The sequence below is a fragment of the Halichoerus grypus genome, chromosome 9 (assembly GCF_964656455.1).
Source record: "Halichoerus grypus chromosome 9, mHalGry1.hap1.1, whole genome shotgun sequence".
In the NCBI taxonomy this organism is placed as follows: domain Eukaryota; kingdom Metazoa; phylum Chordata; class Mammalia; order Carnivora; family Phocidae; genus Halichoerus; species Halichoerus grypus.
In genome coordinates, this window is record NC_135720.1 from 106,536,929 (window position 1) to 106,561,585 (window position 24,657).

Consider the following 24,657-nt stretch of genomic DNA (forward strand, 5'->3'; position numbering starts at 1 on the left):
TATGCCAGGTCACTTATTCCCCCTGCTCCGAGCCTGCATACTCCCATCCCACTTGGAGTAAAACCAAAGGTATTTCTGTGGCTTCAGGGCTGGCCTGATCTGGCTCCCATCCCCCTGCCTCTCTGTCTGCCACTTAGCTTCTCATTCATGCCACACTAGACTTCTGATTGTTCCTTGAACATCCCAGGACATTTCTACCTCAGGGCCTTTGCACTTGCTGATCCTTTCGCCTGGAATATCTTCCCCAGATGACTCACTTCTCTGCCTCTTTCGGAGAGCCCCAACCTGACCATCCTAGATACAATGCCTTCCTTCCCTACCATTCTCTATCTCTCTTATCCTGCTTTACTTTTCTCCAGAGCACTTGTCACCATCTTAAATGGCATGTATTCATTTATTTCCTAATTCTTCCTCATTTCCTCCCTTTAGAATGTAAATACCGAAACATGGTCTGTTTTCTTCTCTGCTTTGCGCCCAGCAACCAGAACATGTGGGACACATAGTAAGTGCTTAATATCTATTTGTTCAAAGGAGGGAAGGAGGGAGTATAAAACACAAATTGAAATCGCTTGATGTTAAGGTTGGTTTGATTTGGTTAGGCCAAAAAAAAAAAAAAAAAAGACAAAACCTGATGGGTGGCAGAGAGCCCATCACCTTCCGGGGGCCATCTGGACCTGTGTCTTAGGTGTGGCTAGTCGCAGTCCCCGTCACCCCCTCACTCCATCCACTTTGCATTATCCTTTTACCTATAACTAGAAAAAACTAGGTTAAACTTCACCCTTCCCAGAAAAAAAAAAAAGTGTTTATAAATGCCCTGGACTTGGAAAGGCTGTGACCCCTCCCCTGGAGCGCTTCTCGCCTTTTGCCAAATGATGGAACAGAGATTGTGCTGGTGGAAGGAAGCTGCCTCTTCTCCCTTGGGGTTTATAAGTCTTAAACTTAGCTGCACGACCAGAGAGACTCCCTTTTCGCAAGGACAAAGACAAGTACCCCAAGATTTGTGTTGAGGATCCAGGAGCAGATTGGGGGCCAGGACGCATGCACCCAATATATGAATTTTGGTTGGACTCATGAAGCTGGGAGGTTGGAAGGGGAAGCTGAAAGCTCCCGGGTTCTGGTCCTGCCTCTTTTTGTGGGTGGCCTTGGCTAGTTACTTCCTCTCTCGCAGCTTAGCTTCCTCATCTATAAAATAAAAGAATTGGACTGAACCTGGCGGGGGGGGGGGGGGTGGGGTGGGTCAAGGCTCCTGGGGATTCATGCGGATGGGTTGTTCCTAAGGCTCCCCTCCATACTGACATCAGTACTCTGACACTCTCTGGATCGAATACCGGGTTTTTGGTGAAACCATGACTTCCTTGATAATGCTGGAAATAGAGGTGACAGTTAAAAAAAAAAAAGTAAATGTTAAAAAGTGTTCTCAGTGCCAGTTACTGTAGTAAGTGTGGGGTTTTTTTTTCTTTCTTCTTCTTGGTCTTAACCTGTAAGCGATTACAAGATCAAACAAGTTTCAGTTTGAGTCCCCCTGCTTTACAGTCTGAGTGTGTACGGCGTTGACTTACCACGTTTACTTTCAACTAGTCGGGCTGTTCCGGGGTGGCTTTTTATCAGCCAGCTGCTCAGCCGTCAGGGTAGGCAGGCTTGGTCTTGGGCAGTTTGGACGCTGGGTTTTCAGCACCCATGTAGACCTGGCACCTCTTCCCCATTTATCTGCCGTCTCACTCCCCGGCACCCCAACCTGACTCAGTAAGCTGCTGTCATACAGCAGTCTCTTTGGGGAGACTGTCAAGTTTCAACCCCCTCCCAAACCCCCGCCTCTTGCCCGGGACCAGCTACATACTTTGCTGGGCCCAGCGCAAAATGAAAATGCAGGGCCCCTTGTTTAAAGATGAAGACTTTCAAGATGGCGACAGTAGTGCATTCAATCAAGTGTGGGGCCCTCTAAACCTACACCGGTCACATGCCCTTGTGGCTGGCTCTGCTCTTCCATCTTCCATTCCCAGGACCATAGAGATGTATAAAACACATTTGGAGGGTCACGACAAGTTTCCTCAGAAGGAATTTGAGGTGTCGCTGTCATGGCCTGTGGTGAGATTCACAGCTTCTGGCCTGAGGCACTCTGTGTTTGGGAAATCATGTGTGTATAGTGGGGAGGGTTTGGGCAGTGTCCTTGGGTGCCGGTGGGAGGCTCAGAGGACGATGGTTTAGAAATGGTTGCGTTGCCCAAGCAGCCCCAAGGATACTGGAAGCTCCTTTCTGCAGATGCATCATTTGCTTTGCCCTTTAAAGTCCTTTGATGGATAAACAAAATGTGGTATATCTGTACAGTGGAGTATGATTTAGCCATAATCAGGAATGGAGTACTGGTGTGTGCTACAACACAGAGGAACCCTGGAAACATCATGTTAAGCGCAAGAAGCTGGACACAAAAGGCCACATATTGTATGGTTCCATTTATAGGAAATGTCCAGAATGGGCGAGTCCATAGAAACAGAAAGTGGTTGCCAGGGGAAGAGGAGTGGGGAGTGACGGCTAGTGGGTATGGGGGTTTTTTGGGGGGTGATGAAAATAATCCTGAAGTTAGTGGCGATGGTTGGACAACCTCGTGACTATGCTAAAAGACCACTGAACTGTGCAGTTTAAAGGGTAAGTTTTACAGTTCATGAGTTATATCTCAGTTTCTTAAAAAACATGAAAATAAAGGTCTTTTGAAGGCTTGGACTTGAACTCTCTACCCTCTGCCCTTGGTGGGTTTTGTGGGTTCAGCGCAAGAGCGGCCTTCTCTCCTTCCATGAGCCCCTCCCTCTTCTTCCTGCCTCCCCTTCAGCCACAGATAATCTCTTGGGCATCCCTCATACAAAGCCTGTTTTCCAGGAAAGATCTTCTGGAAGCATTCATGCTAAGCGGATCTGTGGCTGCTAAGACTTAGCCCTCATCCAAGGTATTTGCATATTAGCTTATAAAGGGAGAAAGCTTTTAGGTAAGAGGAGTGAACATTTAATTTTAGAATTCCAAGTAAGAGCAAGCCGAGTGTGGAAGGTTGTTCATTTTCATGGGGTCGGGGTGCTCAGGGGCTCTGGAGCCAGGAGTGGCCAGGTGCCCTGTCTGCCCACCGAGCCGGCTGACCCCAAGGCAGGCCAGGCTAGCAGTGGGTGAGTGGCAGGCTGAGAAACATCCCTTCAGGACAAGGGTCTCTGCCCCAGGACCTCCAGCTTCCTTTATTGTTGGAAGAATTGGTCTCTGCCCCAGCTGGGGGGTGGAGGGGAGGGTAAGGGGACAGTTTGTGGAGGACCGCTGGGTGGGGAAGACATCTTTCCAGTCAGGTCTCATTTCTGCTTTGTGAATGCGCTTGGTTCTTGAATCAGATGGTCCCAATTTGAGACAAACCCCTTGCCTAGCGCTTCTGCTCTTGTCCCTATCGATTCAGTCCTGTTTGTCCTTGCCCAGGGATACTCCTCCTCCCCTGTCCCTCTCACATATCCTGCTGCCTTCCCCTCTGTCCCCGTTGTCATAGCCCCATCATTCAGGACCCAGTGTAGCTCAAGCTCTAGCTCTTTGAGAATCCCCTTTAGTCAGTATTAAACACTCTTTCTTCATATTTTTTGTGTCTCTTGGATTCTGAGATCTTTCTCTTAATCATCTTTGGATCATCGGGGCGCCTGGGTGGCTCAGTCGGTTAAGCGTTGGCTCAGGTCGTGATCTCAGGGTCCTGGGATCGAGTCCTGCATCGGGCTCCCTGCTCATCCAGGGAGTGTGTTTCTCTCTCTCCCTCTGGCCCTCCCCTTACTTGTGCTCTCTCTCTCCCTCTCTTACTGTGTCAAATAAATAAAATCTTTAAAAAATAAATCATCTTTGGATCTACAGTGCCTGACACAGTGCTTGTACATAGTAAGCACTTAATAAATGTGTGGTTTTTTTTTTAAAGGTTTATTTATTTGAGAGAGAGAGCATGGGCAGGAGGGGCAGACAGAGAGGGAGAGAATCTGAAGCAGACTCCACACCCAGCACCGAGCCCAACGGTGGGCTTGATCTCAAAACCCTGAGATCGTGACCTGAGCTGAAATCAAGAGTTGGATGCTTAACCGACTGAGCCAGCCAGGTGCCCCATCACTTAAATGCTCTTGAACTGCACTGAACCATGACTGTGTTTGGTCCTTCGAGGGAGTGGGGAGTAACAGAATCAATAAGAGAGATGCTGGGGAGATTACAAGTCTTAGGAATGATTTGATAAGAGATAAGAGAATAGCATTTGTGGTGTGAAGGACTGACGTCTGAAGCCTGCTGCCCATACACGGGGGTATCGCCGAGCTTCCTGTCACGTGAGATGATGAACAAAGGGCATCTCCAGAGCCACCGCATGCAGTTGAGGCTTCCATGGAGTATCCTTTCCTGAACGACCTCTTAGATTTCAGACTTCCATCCTTAGTCAGAGGACCTGCATGAACACATAGTTATTGAGTGCCTACTATGTGTCAGGCGCTAATCTAGATGCTGTCACTTTGTTGTAGCTCCGTTGTGTGATGGACTTGGAGGGGCACATCCAGAGAGGTTCCACTGTATGATGGATGTGGAGGAGCACAGGGCCTTTGAATATACCCTGCCTGGGCTAGGAGAGTTGCTTTTCCCTGAGCCTCTTGGGTTTTACCCAGATTCCTAAGGATATTAAATTCCCATATGATTGCTCATGGGCAAAAGGCATTGGTGCTTCCGTCGTGAACACTGCCATTTACATTCTGCCTCTCTGGGGAGGAGGGAAGTGAGCATGAGACAGGGCTGCATGAGATGGCTGGCACATGCCAAGGGTTTAGCTGGAGAGACTTTAATGAAGAGTATTTAGAGAAGTGAGATCAGAGTTAGACAAGCCAAAGGATAAGGGGCACCCTAGGGCTGGCCATAGTGGGAAGCTGTTATCTGCCTCCCCTAGGCTGGGAGGAGGGAACTCTAGAGAAGGGGCCCCCCAAAATAGCCATGATCCTGAAGGGATACAGCTACTGCCAAACTGGCAAGGTAAAAGGAAGAGGGAAAGAAATGCTTTCCCTTTATCCAAATCCACCTGGAAGCCTGGGGAGCCCCGCTGATGCAGTCCCTGGTCCGATCAGAGCAGAGGACAGTGTGTGTGTGTGTCAAGTGGAGAAGACCCAACCCTGGCTGCCTGGGCATTCTAATGCTTAGCTGACTCCTACATTTCTTAGGTTAGTCAGCATGTGACCAGTCAACCAGTGTTCACTCCTTCCTGAATCATGGCTATTATCAAGCAGAAAGTGGAATTACATCAGCGGGATGGGCATTGGGTAGTTTTGACTATAGCAAGAAAAACAGATCATATTCGTTGATGGCAGGCACTGAGCATCCTAAGCATTTTATGCACGTCCTCAATAAATCTTTACAATGACCCCAGCAGGTAGGCACTATTGTTATCCTCATCTTCACCATGTTACTGGTAAAGTCATGGGACTGAGAGAGCCAGTAGGTTGCCCAGTGACATGGCTAACAAGAGGCAGAGTTGGGCTCTGAGCAGTTTTGTCTGACTCGTGAACACATATTTGTGACCTCTCAGTGCCGCACGGTCTCATTGCTCTGCAGTGGGGCCCTCCCCACCCTGTGGTCAGTGCCACATGTGTGCTGGTCCCACTGCCTGGGATGGTCTTCCTTCTTCCTACTCCCTCTCCACTTGACCCAGTTGAACCCATTGTCAGGATCCAGCTCAGATCTCACTTCCTCTGTGAGACCTTCTCCAGCCTCCAGCCCACTATACCTCTTCTTCAGCAATCCATGACAGGTAACATTCACCATATCCTCAGGGGATTATCCGGCTATTTTGAGTGTGTACCTCTCCTCAGTCTCCAAGAAGACTCCAGTTTTCATTGATAGGTCTTAGGTCCTGAGTTTTTTTTGAACTCTTCACTCACTCAAATGGGTGAATTGGATAGACTTTAATAAAGTAATTATTTATGGAACTGTAGGGTTAAGGGAAACAGCAGTGGTAGTTTGGTGCCCATGGACCAATACCAGGGGGATGGGGAGGGGTGGGGGCAGGAGGAAGCAAGCCATTACCACTCCAGAGCCGGAAGGAATTTCCTCAGAGCAAGCGGTCATGGAGCCCAGTGATGGCTGTCACCCTGGGAAAGGGGTCACATGGTAGGAACCAGTGGATCTGAGGATTGTTTTTCTACTCAGTAAATGCCCACTGAAAGCCAACAGGGAGGATTTTTTTTAAAAGGAAAGAAAAGAAGCTAGAACAGAGCCCAGTAGGAGCTTAGAGTCTAGTTGAGTGTTTGGGGGACAGGAGGAGAAGATAGGCACATACCCCTTCCTAAAATAGCACAACACTTCTGCAAAGCAGTATTTTCTCCCTGGGCAGATGAGCATACCATTAGCTAAGACTCAGGCACCATGGAGGTGGACATTTGAGGAGCCAAAATTGTTGAAGGCTTCCTTCTTATGGGATAGGAGGTGGTGCTGGCCCAGTGGCTTCCATGAGTATTTCCCTAAAGGCCTCACACAGGCCACAGAGGCATCTGGGTGGAGCATGGCTAGTCTGTGTTTCAGCAGTTTTGAAGTTTCAGAGTTCTTAAAAGATGTCTCTTGAAGGTCCCAGAAGTTTGAATAATTGGCAAACATCCTTCATCTTTGGGGCTGACCTCAGGAGAGGCTTAAGCACCATGTCCCCCACACACCTCAAGAATCACCCAGAGCCACTTAGGATGATTTGATGTTGCACTGGGAGGACCTCAGTTTTCCTCCACATGGTGTTGCTTAATCTCATTTCTTTTTTCTCTATTCCTGTTTCTCCACCCACTCCTGTTGGCCTAGACCCAACTAGACATTGGAAGGGTAGAGTGAATTGTGGGCAAGCAGTTGGAAGGATGAAAACCCTTTGGTTGGGCCTCTCTTTGCTAGCTCTTACGCATTTTGGTGTTCAGTTTCTTTGGATTTTTCTCTCTGCTGGGTCTTGGACGTGCTAGGAGATGCTCCAGACATCGCCAAATGCCCCTTCCTTCTCTGAACACACCACACCTCCGCTGACCTCCAGGCCTTTGAGCTCCTGGTTCTTTCTGCCTGGAAGATACTCTCACCCCTCTTCATGGACTTGTTAGACAGTAGGGAGCATTGGGGACTGTGCAGAATTCCATAGTTTACACTCCATCTTAGGAGTTTCTGGGCTCCTGATCTATAAGGTATGGTTTTGATTGTTCCTTGGAGTGGGTGTGGCTGCTTGCCTTGGCAGAGACTCAGGAAGGAAACCAGTAGGGGTGGGTGACACAGCCTAGGTGGAAGCTTAGAAGCAGGGACCAGAGGAGACACTCAGGTGAGACAACTGATCCATGGGGCTGAAATTCAGGGAGAAGGGGGAGATGAAGCTGAGGAGTCCAGACGGGTCCCGGAAGAAGCTCTACAGCTGGCCTAAGGCACCTCTTCTGCATCTCTTCTTGGGGACCGGCAGGGCCTGGGTGTGGCTCGGGGTCAGTTACAGTGGTAGGCTCAGTCCTGGAGAGAGACAGCTTTCATTTTACAAAAAGGAGATTTTCTACATACCAGACTGGGACCTGCTCTGACGCCTTGCTTCTCAATGCTGTGTAGGTTTCAGAGATCAGATAATGCTTAGGTTCGGGTTTTAAACTTTCATTATTCCTTCGTTACATAAATAAAACATAATAAAGATAAGCAAAGAAGAAAGGGAACTGAAATTAATGTCACCCATCATCCAGCCACCCAGACATTTCCATTTAGAACTTGGGTAGGGAGACTTCCCAGGTGATTTTCTGTACTTAGAGTGGAAGCAAACCACTTAGATGGTATTTGTAGATATATTTTGTAACCTGGTGTGTGTGTGTGTGTGTGTGAGAGAGAGAGATTTGTCCCTTTAAAAAAAAAAATGCTTGCCCCAAATTAAAACTGAAGGGGATAAAGAGAACTCCCCTTGCCCTCCTCTCCTCACCCCTAATTCTATTCCTCAGAGGTAGTCCTCTTTAAAAGTTTCCAGTATATCCTTGATTAGGGAAAAATGTGGAAGGGATAAGATGCATGAAATGACAAACTGGAAATATTGGTTGTTGTAACTTTTGCAAATATTAGCAGTCACGTGTCAGGAGGAAGGTGAAGGGTGGGTTTGGAGGGACTGAGAAGTAGTTTGTAGTTAGTGAAGTGGCTTTCAGAAATAGATATTGCAGAGCTGGGGAAAGGAGGAGAAGGCAAATTTTTGAGGCCTGGCTTTTGTTTGGGTTTGTCACATGGATGTCGGGGAGGAGCAGGGTGAGTGGAGGTGAGGGAGACTGCAGGCAAGGGCCCGATACTATCAAATCTTACCTCCTGGGCGGGGATTGGAGTAGGGAGGGTGGCAGGGATGCAAATGAGCAAGAGACCTGTCAGGAAGCAGTGACAGTAATTGGTAGATATTTATAAAAATACCCTTGCTTGACAAAACAAAAAGTTGGTAACTCTGTGTTAGTCCCCCAAACTAAAAAAAAAAAAAGAAAAGTTTCAGACAAATCTTTGAATACTAAGCATCTGAGCGAGACTGTAGAACTGGATGGGGAGTTGTCAATGTCAGATTTGGTTCTGGTTTTGTCTCTGCTTATGCAGCCTTGGACTGTACCTTAATTTGTTTAGATCTCGGTTTCTTATCTGCAGCGGATCAGTGGTTCTCAATCCTGGATGCACATTAAAATCACTAGGGAACTTAAAAAATACCCAATCCCAGAGCCCCATTCCAGCCAAAAGGTGTCTGAATCTTTGGGGGTGGGGCCTAGGAATTTTTTTAACGCAGCCAATGTTGAGAACCCCTGGGTTAGGATTCTCCTATTTGCTCATTTTAGCCCCAAGATGTTACAGTTCTATGTATGGTATTATATAATTTTATTCCTTTCAAACACTGTGCAGCAATGTTATATAAACTTGTTACCTACCAAGAAGTTTTACTTTCTAAGGAAGACTCCCCATGATTCTCAGTAGACCAGTGATACAATGCCAGCATCCTTTGCCCAGTGAGCTGGAATCATAAACATAGTGAACCATCAATTAATTTTTGTGCCAAGAGTTGAGAGCATGGACTTTACTTTCTCATTCTCTCATTTTGAAAAAGCTATTGACTAGAGGCCTGAGTCCACTTCCATTTATAAAGAAGACCCTGGGGGCGCCTGGGTGGCACAGTCGGTCAAGCGTCTGATTCTTGGTTTCAGCTCATGTCACAATCTCAGGGTCGTGAGATCAAGCCCTGTGTTGGGCTCAGCAAGAAGTCCGCTAAAGTTTCTTTCTCCCTCCCCCTCTGCCCCTGCCCACTCTCTCTAAAGTGAATAAATAAATCTTAAAAAAAAAAAAAGAAGAAGAAGAAGACGACCCTGAAAAGTTCAGAGAGGAGACATTACTGGAAATGTTTTCACTAGAAGAATTGTATGTACTGTAAGTTCCGAATTAAGAGGTCCAGTCTGGGGAGTCTTTATCAGATCTAATTTCTACATGGAGTAGGGGATGTTGAAAGAGACTTGGTGCTGTTTTATCTTTACCATTGAAGTTTCTGGTTTTGTCTCTTCCTAAATGAGTCATTTTTTTTTTTTAAAGGAACCTAACTTGTGGAGGTGGGGAAACCACTGCCGGAGGTGCCAAGAAGGGGGTGGGCAGTGAGGCTGATCATCAGGGGACCGAGTTTATGCTTGGGCCTTCCACCCGGGAGGGCTGGGAGCGGGGACCTGTTTGCTGAGGGTGTGTCAAGACAAGAGGCACACAGCCTGGTAGGCGGTGAGGTAGTCGAAATGGAGTATTGTGTGGCGCACACTCACCAAGCATGTGGTCTGGTAGCAGGGCTCCACCCACAGGTGCTGGGTGATTGTGAACTCCGGGGAAGAGACCTCCTGGTTTTCACTCTAGGTGGGGACATGGGACATAAATGGGGGAGGTTAGGCGAGTCCCTCTTTGCCTGCACCTTACAGACACATGAATTGAGGCTATGGTGCGCACGCCAGTGTGAACGGTGCAAATGCAAATGTTAGTGCCAGGCAGCATTTCAGAGCGGGAAAATGGCAGCCTGATGACCCCACGGCGAAGTGCAGGGGGGTGGGTGCTGATGAAACATCCACTGGCCGGGCACCTCCACACATCACTTCCTCTTTCTGTGCTCACTTCTCCCGGCTGAGAAGTGACCCCACACACCTAAGTCCCCCGCCCCCCCCGGCCATGGCTGTTCAGGGTGTCCGCTGTCCTCACCGCCTGCGGACATAGGGCAAGGGCGGAGAGTGGGGAGCAGTTGCCAGACCCCGGCTTTGGAAAACCAGAGCAGCTCCCTGGGCTTTGGGCCACGTGCTTAAGGTGAGGAGGAACACAAGGCAGGGTGCTCCCTGATGCCCAGGAAGAGTTTTGTGTGTCGGGAAGGCCGAGCGGACGCGCTCCTTTATGCCACACGGACCCCCTCAAGGTGCTGGTTTTCATCTTTGCTGAGGGGTGTGCAACCTCTTTCAGCCGTGCCTGCATGTTTTCTAAGTTTGTCACAAACTTCCTGTTTGGGTATGGTCTGAGGCTCGAAGCTTTGTTGTGTTTTGAAACCCGGGCGTTCACAGAGGTCCGGCGCTTCTCTCTTAGAGGCTGTGGGGTGGCCCTTTGTTCTCCTTCCTTTTGCTGACGGTTGCCATCTTTCTTTGCAGACCTTCTCTCTGGGAAGTGCCCGGTAGCCTCTGTTCTTGTTCTCATTATCCAGGGGTGAGAGCTGTGAGGTTTGAAGGCTGGGAGGAGGGAGGGGGGCAACATTTACTGGGCCCCTTATATAAAGCCAGGCACTGTGCTAGATGTTTTTATACGTGTGTTGTATTTAGGCCTCAGAGTAGCTCATGCGGAACCAGGCTCAGAAAGGTTAAGTGACCAGCCTAAGATTGGCCAGCCCCTGGGTGACAAAGTCAGGATTGGACCCCAGGCCTGACTCCAGAGCTCCTTATTTCAACTATGTCATGAGGAACCCCCGGAGCCTTTGGTTCCACCGGTTTGAGGAGATCTTGATTTCTTTTTTTTTTTTTTTTTTTTTTTTAATTTTTTTATTGTTATGTTAATCCCCATACATTACATCATTAGTTTTAGATATAGTGTTCCATGATTCATTGTTTGTGAGATCTTGATTTCTTATTGGAACTCTTGGCAGACAGCATCACCTTGACCCCTGTAGTTTTCTCCCAGATCTTGTTATTCAGGGGCTGCCCATTCGATCCGTACGGGGTGTGATTTGATGGCCCTTGAGTGTTTTGCTGACTTTGATCTTTCCCATTCATCCTCTCCCTGGGACCCCACGAAGCCTAGAATTATTTTGTGGTCTGTGGCTGATGACTGAAATGGGTTAGGGCCAACTGCCAATTCCCCAGAAAGGGAGTATCCTTTTTCCTACTTCTGGCCACCTGGCACTGACCATTCCTCTGGTCACCACAAGCCCCACTGAGCTAGATTTCTCACATCTCAAGCTCTTCCCTTGAAGAGGGAAGAAGAGATGATATCTTTCTATGTCTATGAAAGCATGTGAAGGGGTAGCTAAGGAAGGATGCCAAGACCTTGGATATGTGGGAGCAGGAAGAGGAGGGGGAGCTAAATCTAGCGCTCTCCTTCTCACTGGGATAGCTCTTACAGGATGCCACACTCTGGGTGCTCCTGCAAAGGAACAATGAGTACACTTCCAGAAACTTCAAGACGGCCCTGTGTCCCTTCTTTTGCCCATTCCAGTTCTCTTCTATTTTCTGAAAAACTTCTACAACTGTATCGTCTGAGCTTCATCAGCATCGTTCTGTAGATCAAGCAGTGTTTACCAGTTAAGAGACCCTATGTTGAGCAATGGATAATTCCAAGCATTTTCAACACAAATATCACTCACCCTCAAAGGGTTTGCAGTCTACAGGGAGGGGAAATGCAGTGGGCTCAGAAGAGCGGGGAGGGCTAAGAAGCTGGGGTGGTGCCGCTCAGTGGGCTGCGGGAGAGGGCCAAGAGCCAGGGGTGAGAGGGGCGGGGCTGCAGGGGGAGGAATGTGTGGGGCCCTGGGGCCTGAGGGGCCTGGAAAAGGGAGGGGCGTACCGGATGGGGTGGAGCAGAGGGTGCCTGTGGGAAACAAGATTGAAGAAGTGTTCGTGAAGGATCCCAAGGAATGGCTGTGGAGTTGGAAATTTTCCCGCCTCGGGAGCTGTCAAAGCCAACTGAACAGGATGGGGCTAGGTAAAAACGGTGCTGTAGGAAGGCTCACCTGGCTGGCTGCCCTGGAAACGGGGAATGCCGGGAGGCGAGTAAGAACACATTTATCCTGTTGAATTTTAGGAGGGAAACTTTGAAGGCTTGGACTGGGGTGGTTGACATGAATATAGAAAGGAAGACCGAGAAATGAAAGGTTTCAAGCCCCAGCTCTGCCCCTTGCTGCCCATGTGACCTTGAGCAGGTTACTTAATTGCTTGAATCTCCGTTTCATCGTCTGTGTGTGGAAGCTAATAACACTTCACAGGATGGTCGTGTGCGGGTTTGGCTTGTGTGGTGGCCAGCACACACGTTGTGGCCGGTGCTCAGTGGAGTCTGAGTCGTCCTGTGGGGGACGAGGCCCAATTTGTGACCTGTGGGGAGGCGTCAGGGGAGTGTTCAGAGGGCTCTCCAGGGGCCCAGAGCCTGGGACAGTGATGCAGCCTTGACAGAAGTGGACGGAGCCTGTTGGGGCCTCCGGATTCAGTGTAGGGAAGACTCTCCTAATCCAGGCTGCTGAGGGCCTGTCCAGAACCCCCACAGCCCTGCGGATTGTGTGTCCGTGAAACCACGGCTTCTGGGTTCAGCTGGGCCCTCAGTGCTGCTGGCCAGCAGCCAGCTCTCTCTGCAGCCCTGGTCCCCACTGGTCACCACGCCCTCAGGTGAGACACTGAGGGCATGAAATTTAAGAGGCTCCCGGTTTTAGGGCTGCCCCGGCACCTGCATGATTCCCCTTAGTGGAGTGTTCCACACCGCGCCCCCTGTCGAGCTCCTGTCTGCCCTTCTTCACTCAGGAGACAACCTGGCTTCATTTATTCATTGACAAATTCCAAACAGCTCAGCTTTGAGCCCACTCAGGTTCCTGCCTCCGCTCCCTTGTGGGTACTGACATTGTGGCTCATCCCAACCTGATTTCCTTCCACTCAGAGATGGACGCATCCCTCCTCCTGGCCAGAGAGAACCTTCTTCCTGTACATGAGTCTTCCCCATCTCCTGTAGCTCCTGGGACCTCACCCCCTTAGGTCAGCTGGCTGAAACCAAACCCCAAACCTTCACCCTCTCTAGTTCTCATTCCCTTTTCTCCTCCCCTTAGAGACAGGTGTCTGGAAAGAATCTGCCCTCAGGTTTTGCTCCTTAGTTGACACAGCCCACTCGGGCTGCTTTCTGCCTGTGGGAGGTGTGCTCGGCCCAGGGAAGGGACCTAGTTGGATTTGCTGCAGAGGGCTCCCGCCTTCCACAGGAACTGCCTCCTGTCAGGTCACCTGTGGCCTCCATATTGCCACACCCAATGGACACTTCACTCCTTATCTTTCTGGACTCTTTGCTACTTTTGACATTGGACAACTTCCTCTTTTTGCACCTCTGATTTCTCTTGGCTTCTTTCATTCCACAAATAAATCTCTCAGAAACTATTTCTTGAGCACCTACTATGTTCCAGGCCCTGGGACATTACCATAATACCATGCCCCTTATTTGTAGGGAGTTTGTAGACCAGTGTGAGGGAAGAAGATAAAAAATATAAATAAATGTCAGGTGCTGATAAATGCTACAAAGAACAGTACAATGGGGAAGGGGAATAGGAAGGGTGCTGGGGTTGTGGGGGAGGGTCTCACTGAGAAAGTGACATTGTCACTGGAACCTGAAGAAAGTAAAGGATGCCCGAGGAGAAGAGTGTTCCGGGCAGAGGGAAGAGCAAGTGCAGAGGTCCTGAGGGAGGAGCCTGTTTGGGATGATGTTTGAGGAAGCCATTCTAGCTAGAGGAAATTGGAGAAGGGCAGAGTAGAAGAAAAGGTCAAGGAAGAGGCTGGGCCAGGTCATGTGGACCCCGAAGGTCATTTCAAGGACTTTGTCTTTTATTTTGAGAGAGATGAAACACTATAGGAGTCTTTTGAGCAGAAGAGTGATTTTTAAATGATCACTGAGGCTGTTGTGGGGAGCATGGTGTATTAGTCAGCTCGGGCTGCCATAACAAAGTACCACAAACTGGGTGGCTTAAATAGCAGAAGTGTATTTTCTCAGTTCTGGAGGCCAGGAGTCCCGAGATCAAGGTGTCCACAGGGCCTCCCTCCCTCTGAAGGCGCTAGAGAAGGATCTGTTCCTGGCCCCCCTCCCAGCTTCTGGTAGCTCCTGGGCTTGTGGCAGCAGAACTCCAATCTTCACACGGGAGTACTCCCCGTGTGAGTGCGTGCTTCCTAATTTCCCCTTATTATAAGGATGCCAGTCATACTGGTTAGAGACCCACCCTACTCCAGGATGACCTCATCTCAACAGCTAATGACCCCATCCACAATGACCCTATTTCCAAGTAAGGTCATATTCTGAGATACTGGGGGTTAGGACTTCAACAAAGGAATTTGGGGGAGATGCAGTCCAACTCATAACACAATTCAGTCCCCATAATAGGTGGATTCTAGAAAGGCAAGCAAGGGTGGAAGTAGGGAGACCAGTTAGGAAGTCATTGCAATAATCCAAGGAGAGAAGCTGCTGGCTTGGACCAAAGTGGTGGCGGTGGAGGTAAATGAGAAGGGGTGAGTCTGGATGTATTTTGAAGAAGCCGCTGACATCATTTGCTGGTTGGTAGACTGGATGTGGAGTGTGAGGGAAAGAGGGGAGTCACGGTGACTCCTGGGTTTCAGGCCTGAGGAACTAGAATGGCACTGGGTGACTTTCTTTCCTACATTCTCTTCTCCCTCGGGCACCTTCCTCAGCAGCCTTTCAGGGGCCTCCTCCTGGGCCGGTCCATCTGCTGTTGGATTCTTCAGGGCTCCATCCTTGGCTGCTTCTCCATTCTCTCCTGATCGATAGGATCTTTCCCATGTTGAAGCCAAATATCCTGAATGTGCTTTTTGGGTCACTCCTACAGGCCCTGGCTCTCTCGGATGCTGAAGGAGGAAGACATGGAAGCAGGACGACCCTGAACGATTAAGCCTCTTAATCCTGAAACAGGTAGCTGCTGTGTAATGTTTTGTGATGAAGGGATCCTTGAAAGCATTCCTTGGATATCTGTGGAATGGAAAATGCCCCGAGAAGGGGAGGAAGGCTGCTGTGGGCCTGGATACTCATAACTTGCTGGGAAGGTTTCTTTGGGAAATGGTCAGCAGTAGTGGATTCACATACTGGCATTCAGCATCACTCGGAATGGGGCTGAGGGCATTGTGCCTTGTCTCTCTTGACTTTGCAGAGTTGTGAATATGAAGGAGCCAAAGGACATTCATGGATGGTAGCTCTAGATGTGTTCAGGGGGGATTAGACCTCTCTGGAGAATTGTAGTACGGAAGGCTGCTCTGAGAAACCCCCCAGAGTCTGTAAGAGGCAGATTGTTGGACCAAGGAGCCTTTGAACTGGCCCTGGGACATTTCTAGTGGTCTTTTTGTTTGTTTGTTTGTTTGTTTTAAATCAGCTCTAGCCCTGCGTTCTCTTCCATGCTCAGCAGTTTGTCCCTCTAGAAAATGGGCACATAGCTGGGATTTCCCCTGCCAGGCCCCCTCAGAAGTTGTCTGGAGCGTCAGTAAGTTTGTGTATACACAGACGTTTTTTTTTAAATGTTTAAACCCTGGTGTAGCAAGGGATGGCTGTTTTCCACAATTCTCAGTGACAGTGGGGAAAGGAGGGTGGTGGGTGTCTAATTTGATTCTCTTGGTATGTGCAGGTTATTTTTCTTGGCAAGGGCCACACTTTTCATCTCTCTTATGTGAGACTCAAAGTTGATTGCTTCTGTTTTCTTTTTTGTTGTGCTTGATTTTGATTTAATTTTTAAGCTATCGTGTCTTGGGTTTCTAGTAAGAAACAGATGGTGTATTCAAATGGAGTCATCCAAAAGACTGCCCTGAAGGGACTGTTTATAGTGGTGTAGGCAGGGTTAAGAGAACCCATCACAGGATGTGGAAGTATCCCGGGGCTAGCGGTATCGGGGAGCTGTTACCATGCCTAGTCCTGAAAGAAAGAGGGAAGGATTGGTTATTAGAACTGGAAAGAGAAGCTCCATGGAAAGGCTCTCTCTGGTGGAAGGATGCAGTCAACCTTCAGCAACACAGCTGGGAAAGAGCCAAGAGAATAAATATCCTCACCAAACTCGCTTGTCCTTTCTCCCACCTCCTATGGCGCCTCCCATTAGGGAGAAGCTCAGCCAGAAGCTAGAAGGCAGGGAGCCATACTGATGCTGTCCACAGAGATCAGACCCTTGGGGGGCACAGAGCTGATTGCAGAAGGGGGGATATAGGGGTGCAAATTGGAAATAGCTGACCAAGCAAGAGATGCAGATTGCTTAAATTATATCACAAAGGATGTTTCTATCCAAAGAGGGGTTTTTGTTTGGTGGAGTAAGTGAAACCTTGCATTATAAGGTCAGCCACATAGAACTGTTGGCTGTAAGGGCTGGGAGGAGCAACAAAAGTCCTCTAGTCAAACTTCATCCTTTTTACAGTTGGGAAGACCCAGGAAAGTCAGGTGACTTGCCCAAAGCCACTCATGAATTCTTGAAAGTGTTTCTTTAAAACCTGTTACATTTTAAGGAAAAAACCAACACAAAACCACCTCAAACATTTTAGAAACAGTGTCAAGTAAAATCCAAGCACATGGGGAGAAAGCTGTCAATTAGTGCTTTTTTTTCTCATTTATCAGTTTGGATCCTCTGGGGTTGTGACCATCATAAAACCAAACTCAAAGGGGCTCCCACAGCACAGGGAATTAATTAATGGACTCGTGTACCTGCAAAGTTCAGGGATGGGATGGACTGCATTGTGGGTGTGAAATAGCTCAACATGACATCAACCATCCAGTTTCTTGCCATCTCTCTGTCACTCTTCCATGATGTCAGTTCATCCTCAGGGAGACAGAATGGCTGCAGAAGTTCCTCGGCTCATAGTTGCATCCCTCTGGCCAGAAGGAAAGAAGCATCCCTGCCAGTAACTCCTTAAAAGACTGAGAAAGTATCTTTCCCAGAATTCCATCCCCTGCAAGCCAACCCTGGCATTTCATTGGCCGGAGTTAAGCCACATGCTCATTCCTCAGCCAATCCCAGTAGTCAGGTGAAAGCCGTCTGTTGATTGGCAGGGACGGGAGGTTTTTCTGATTATGCACTTATGCACTCAGGAGAGGGGGAGTGCATAAGCTTTCCCTAAAGCACCAGGGCTGGGAGAAGAGGAGGAGGGGACAGAACTGAGTATTGGTGGGGGAGAAGGGAAATGGGTACCTGACATCCACTATACTGTGTCATCTATAGAAACTTCCTAATTTGGAAGTAACAGTGAGAGGAAACCTGCTTTTAACTAGTGAAAGTCTGAATCTTAACTACGGTAGCATAATTTCAGACAGAACCTTCCCAAACAGTTCCTGCTGGAAGGCTTGCAATTAGCATCTGCTTTTCAGTATGTCTGAAAACATAGGCTCTTCTAGTAGGTTAACCATGCTTTCTACAATTCTGCTTAATTTCTCATATGCTTATTCAACCTTTTTATAGCCAGAGTAAACACTGAACTCAAATTCTGGGTTAGTGGGGATTAAATTACATTAATGAATCTCCTCATTTAAACCTTATCTATAGAATGGGAGTAAGAATAGTACTTACTTTATAGGTTTGTTGTGAGGATTAACTGAGGTAATCCAAGTAAAGTGTCCAGTGTCCCAGTAGCTGGCCCAATAAATGTTACCTTTATTAGCATCCTATATCTCAAAATATTGTCACATTTATGTGTTTATGTGCACATATAATCTAGGAAATTAACTCTCTTCACAACAAATATGTTATTTGTCACTGAATAGTTTAGTTAGAGATGAGGTAAATCAAGGTATTAAAAAATTTAGTGTTTATGGATTTTTTTCCTCTGGAATGGTATTTATTTTAGAATTCATTTTGGGGGAAATCTAATAAAAGAAAATTTTAGGTAGCATACAGTTAAGTTAAAGGTAGATAGAATCCCTGGAAAAAAAGGGGATTTTCATTTTACAGTCACTTATTAACATATTCTTAGTTGAAAAGTTTTATAAATAGTTGAGGGCCTGTTATGACGTATCCCAGCTGATTTTCTTGCCTTTGTTCTCAGTGTGGAGGCTCTGGAGAGAGCAAGTGACCCTCCTCAGCTTTGGCTTCCCAAACCAGCCATGCCATTGGGCTTTTCTGGGTGGATGGATTTTAGGATCACTTGGATCGGGTGAGATGCTGTAGTAGCAAGAAGCTAGTCTTGGGCATTTATTTCAGTTTAATTTTAACTGACAAAATGCTGTGAATTGTTCTATAAAGCCTTTGGTACCATAAGGCCGACTTCTCAGAATCTCAGCAGGGTGAAGTGTCTTGATTTGGGGGTTCCCAGATTAATGGTACCCTCAAGCTTTAAAAGCACCTGTGTTTCAAAACCAGGAGGAGATAGCTTGGTAGGGAGGGGTGGGTAGGGTGCAGTGAGGGGCCTGCAGATAGAGGAAAAACTTGCAGAACAACCAGGAACTTATAGACCACAAGTTTATAGAGCCTAAAAGTTTTCATACTCTCTCCCCTGCATACTGACTACAATTAGTCTTAAATTTTCTATAGGTTGTTTGTTGGCCCTGAGGATGGTCACCATTGTGGTAACTAGATGAGAACTAGTAATAACTAGATGATTGACCCTGAATTCCTTGTTTCAGACAAGTGGTTCTCATACATAGATCACTTGGATGAAGAAACTGTCAAAAAAATTGGGAGGGATTGGCCTAGGGCTACCAACTTCTTATTTTGCCATCCTCAGTGGAAGGATGTTTTGAAATATCTAACATTACCACAATTATCATACAAGAAAGGAACATTTTTTTTTTTTCTGATATCACCTATAAAAACTACATCATATTTGGGCCCTGTGCTGCAATCTGTGGGTAGCAAGCACTGGGGAGATGGGGAGGTATTTACTTAATGTGCAGTGTAGGGAGGAAAATCCTACTTTTTTGAAGATTCTCTTAGAGCCTAGGAGTTCTCTTAAGTCATGTCTTTTTTTGACTTAAAGGAGGAGAAATTCACTTGAACACAAGTCTTGATGAATCCAATTCATTTTACAAAGAAGGAACTGTTTACTCTCAAGTCATTAACTTAGAATTGTTAGTATAATTTTCTACCAGTAGAAAGAAAATCTTGCAGTACCTAAGTCGTTCCGATTAAAAGGTATATCAAGAGTTTTTCTTTTTCCACAGTTTGACCCTAAAAATGCTAAATGTTTAGTTGGATTTGGCCTTTCGTTGTGTGGTGTATGCCTCTGTGTGTGGGAGAGCACACACACACTCACACGGGAGGGGGTGGGGGGGAGGGAAGGAGAGAAAGAGAGAACTTAATTTGGTGAAAAGCCCCAGAAAGGAAAGGGTGCTTGTGAGAAAATCAGCGTGTGCCTCAGTCAGTCGCTGGTAAGCGTTAGTACTTGTAGCAACAATTGCATCTTGGAGCTGCCAACAGAGTATGACTTTTTAAGATGTCTTTTGGAGTCATTAAAAAACCCCAAACATACACCCAACCACCCCTGGCATCCAAAACAGTAATAAAACATTCCTCATTCTGCTTCACTTCACATGCTTGCTTGGCTTTGCCACAAACATGTTTTGCCTTCCAGCCAGGGATTAAGCTTCTGTGTGAGGCCATGACTGGTGTGAAAGCAACTTCTCTGTCATTGTTGAGGGGGAGAAAAAACTGCTTGCGTGCTTGTGTGAAATCCTGAATGGAATTACAGAATCGTAGTGCCAAAGAGGGTTTTGAGGTCCATGCCTTCCTGCCAGGCTATTTGAATGCTCATCACCTTGACTCACAAAAGGTAACCTAATCCTAATGTGTCACTGACCTCTAACATTTCATGGATCCTCTGTGAACAAGGACATGAACTAAGATGTGTCTTTCTCAAGAAAAAGCAGGCCGTTCTGCAACACACCACATATGCAGTTCCTGCCCTGTTCACAGCCTCATTCTTGGGCACCGTGTCACTGTTTGAGTCCTGTTTATATTCTCACATGTGCTCCTACAGCACAGTCCTCGCCTGTTCTAGTAGACACTCCACCTTTGTTCAGACTCCTTACCACTTGTTTCTATTCGGGTGTCTCTCTCTCTACGGCAGGCTCTTCAGTGTGTATAGCTGTAGCTCAGTGTTCTTTTGGACAGACATTACCACAACCCCCTTGCTTTAGTCAGCTTGGGCTGCCATAACAAAATACGACAGACTGGGTGGCTTAAAATAGAAATTTATTTCTAACAGTTCCGAAGGCTGGGAAGTCTAAGATCAAGGTGTTGGCAAGGCAGGTTTCATTCTGAGACCTCTTAATGTTGGCTTGTAGGTGGCCGCCATCTTGCTGTGTGCTCACTTGACCTCTTCTTTGTGCCCTTGTGAAAAGAGGAAGCTCTGGAGACTCTTCTTCTTCTAAGGACACTAATCCCATCAGGGGGGCTCCACCCTTGTGACTCATCTTAACCAAGCTGATTCCCAGAGGCCCCACCTCCTACTACTATCAGATTGGGAGCTAGGATTTCAACATATGAATTTGGGTTGGGGGGGTTACGAACGGACACGAAGTTTCTGTGCATATTAATTCTGAATCTTTATTTGTGATTCCCTTGAAGTGCTTGCAGGGTCATTGGTCCAGGAGCCCTGCAGTAAGTAGAGAAAGCCTTAGAATTATTGCTTTGGAATAGGTACAGTGTCCTGCAGGTGGCTTGGTGGATTACAGATTTGGAAGACCTTTACCACAGAATTCAAGGTGACCTAGGTAGACTAGTGATCTCCTTTTCTTTTCAGATCTTGGATTTCCTAAGTCCAAATGTCAGTGGTAAAGTTGTGGATGCCAGACTTGGTCAGCCTCAATGAAGTGTGGATGGGTCAGCATTCAGTATTCCCTGACCACCATCTATAACCTCCCTTCTGGGACCCTAAAAAGGAGGTTCTTAGAATGAAAGCCTGGGAAAATGGGTTATTTCTTAGCACTTTATCCTCTTGGGCATTTACTTCTTTTTCATGGGGAAAGGAAGGCAGTAAATTATCCTAAAACTGTTCCCTGTTCCATTAGAGATCAATATCTTACTATCATTTGAAATGTATGCAAATATGGTAATATCCACACGGACACAGGCACGCGTGGACGCACATACACACGCGCACACACAGAAACCTGTGCCAGGTGGAATATTTTAAAATATAAAAAGGCCTTTGAAAGTTCTTTTAAACTTTCAAGGAACAGGTAATTTCTGTGTTATATAAACTGTTCCAGGATTTAAAAAAAAGATGGAAAACTTCCAGATTCTTTTTTTAAGCGAACATGACCCTGATAACAAATCTGGCAAGCCCCCAGAGGGAAGCTGTATACCAGTCTCTCTCAGGAATGTAACAATTTTAGATAAAATTCTAGTGAGTAGATTTCAACAATAGGGTATGTGAATGTTCCACCATACCCAAGTAGGTTATGGAATGCAGGAATGGCTTCATATATATAGATTTTCATTTGATTCACATAAATTATTTAAGTAAAAATATGCAATAATCTCATTAATTCCAGAAGAACATTCAGTCAATTCAACTTCTAAGTTTTACAAACCGCTTAAAAACAAGTATATAAAATGACCATTCCTTCATATGATAAGGAAGATTGAGTTCATACAGCCCACTGTCATTATACTTTTGGGGGGCCCCAATAAAGGCATTATGGGATATGGCTAAGATCGAAACAAAAAGCAAATGTAGAAAGTTATGAAAGTAGTAACTTTAGAGACTAAATACTGTAAAGAAAAAGATAAAATTATCATTACAGATTGCTTAGTTGTAGATCAAGAAGGCTTAAAGAGATTACTTCTAGACAGGGAGATAAAAACGAAGGATTTGGAGGGGCACCTGGATGGCTCAGTAGGTTAAGCATCCGATTCTTGATTTTGGCTCCGGTCATGATCTCATGGTCTTGAGATCAAGCCCTGTGTCAGGCTCCACGCTCAGTGTGGCGTCTGCTTGAGATTCTCTGTCTCCCTCTCCCACTGCCCCTACCTACCCCTGCTTCTCTCTCACATGCTCTCTCTCTCTAAAATAAATAAATAAGTAAAATCTTAAGAAAAAAACAAACAGCTAAGGCTTTGGATACTTCTGAAATCAGTTCATGAGTGTAATGCCATTCTTCTCAAAGTCCCATCAGGATTTTTAAAATTTCACAAGATGGTTTTCAGTCTATATGGAAAAATAAGTAGATGAGAACCTCAGGGGAATTCTGGAAATGGCTACAGGAGAAGGGAGTTAGATCTATTGGATATTACAGTAGATAGCACTACCAGATATTAAAATGCATAATGAAGTCTTTGTAATTAAAACACTGTGATGCTGGCATAAGAGGAGGAAGTAGGTAAGTGAACCAGGACAGTTCAGAAGCAGATCCTTGCATAAATAATTTGATAAATCATAAAGAAGTCATCAGAAATCAGTGGGGAAGGAAAGATTATTCAATAAATAATTTTGATGCATAGTTAGCAATTTGGAAAAAATCATTCTGACTTCACCAAATGAATTACATATTGATTAAACAATTAAGTGCAAAATGTAGAGGCATAGGAAATCTATAGAATTGAATATTGCTTAGAAACAAAAGAAAAACACTAGAACAGGAAAAGAATAGTCAGTCACACTACAGAAAAAAGAAAAATCAAAGATTTCTTCATGTAAAAAACCAATGGGGTAACAGTAGATTGGGAAAAGATCTGCAGTAACATGACAGAATTAGTATCTTTATTTTGTGACAAGCTCAAACAAATTAAAAAATACTGATTACAAAAATTAAAACCTTGTTGGAACACTTGAATAGGTGACTACATACAGTACCATACAAATATATGGGAAATGGTCAATTTTGTAATAAGAGATATGTAGATTAAAATGCCAGCAAAATACTATTTTAACATATTAGCCAAAGAATACATTTTTAATGGTAATCCCCAATTCTGTTGGTATTGCAATATCGTGAAACAGTTATACAATATATTAAAGAGCCATATTATTTATTCATACATTTTGATCTGGTAATACCACTTCTGTGGACCATCTTCCCACATTCCCTCCGTGAAAGAAATAATACACTATACTTAATAAGCTATTTAGACAAAGATGCTCCCTGATGCATTATTTACAAAGTAGACACACACACACACACAAAATTAATGTCCAACTGTTGGGTAACTATAAAGTAAAATATTCTTCTCTCAGCATAATACTGTACTATAATTAACAATTATTTTGAAGATATGTAGTAATGTGACATGATATTTACAATATAATTTTATGTATAGAAATTGCAGTATAAATTGTGGTGTGGTTTCACTATGGAATACAGCTATATAGTTGCACAGTTGAATTGAATGACCCATAGCTGCCTAGGACAACAGAAGAAGGATCTCAGGAACACAACTGTTAAGTAAAAAAGGAAGTTGCATTTGTTTCTCTTGCCTCAGGTGACCTGTTTAGAAAAAAAGTTGCTATGGCTGATGTCAAACAGGTTACTTGCCTGTGTACTCTTAGGGGATTTTTATGGTTTCAGGTCTCACATTTAGGTCTTTAATACACTTTAAATTTATTTTTGTGTATAATGTAATAAGGTGGTGTAATTTCTTGCTTTTGCATGTTGCTGTCCAGTTTTCCCAACACCTTTTCTTGAAGAGACTGTCTTTTTTCCCATTGGATATTCTTTCCTGTTTTGTTGAAGAGTAATTGACCATATAGTTCTGGGTTCACTTCCGGGTTTTCTATTTTGTGACATGGATGGAGCTAGAAAGTATAATGCTAAGTGAGATAAGGCAGTCAGAGAAAGACAAATACCATATAATTTCAGTCATATGTGGAATTTAAGGAAAGATACAAATGAGCCAAGGGAAAAAGAGAGATTGAATGAGAAATCAAGAAACAGACTCAACTAGAGAGAACAAACTCCTGGTTACCAGAGGGGAGGTGGTTAGGAGGATGGGTTAAATAGGTGATGGGGATGAAGGAGTGCACTTATCATGATGAGCACAGGTGATGTATGGGATTGTTAAATCACTATATCGTATACTTGAAACTAATATAATACTGTATGTTAACTAACTGGAATTAAAATGAAAACATAAAATTAAAAAAAAATCAAGTTGCAGAAGAGCAACTTGATCCCAATTACATAAAGTTCAGATACATACAAAACTAGTGATAGAGTGTTTAGGCATCCACATGCATGTGGCAAACCCTATAAGAACAAGCAAGCATAGGCAAAAATTCAGGCTAGTGGGGGGGGGAGGAGAGAAGAGGATGAGGGAAGAGCCCGTGGGAGCTATCTAGGGGATGGTAAAGTTCTCTTTCTCAAGCTGGGCTAGGGACATAGGTATATATATTATTGCTCTTTTTAAATTTTTAAATTTATTTTCTAAAGGTTTTATTTATTTGAAAAAAAGAGAGAGAGCATGAGTGGGGGGAGGCGCAGAGGGAGAGGAAGAAGCAGAATTCCTGCTGAGCAGGGAGCCCAATGTGGGGCTCTACCCCA

At 45.7% G+C, this 24,657-nt stretch overlaps 1 protein-coding gene across 13 annotated transcripts in view; it reads left to right on the plus strand.

The window, feature by feature from the left end:
• TRERF1 (transcriptional regulating factor 1) overlaps positions 1–24,657 on the plus strand; it is a 194,614-nt gene that overhangs the window by 63,745 nt on the left and 106,212 nt on the right. For 10 of the 13 annotated variants that reach the window (XM_078055322.1, XM_078055321.1, XM_078055320.1 and 7 more), the window contains one exon: positions 15,047–15,129. The exons of the other annotated variants lie outside the window; for them this stretch is intronic. The gene's annotated coding sequence lies outside the window, so the exon portion shown is untranslated. The remainder of the gene's footprint in view (positions 1–15,046; positions 15,130–24,657) is intronic. 13 annotated transcript variants of the gene reach the window in all.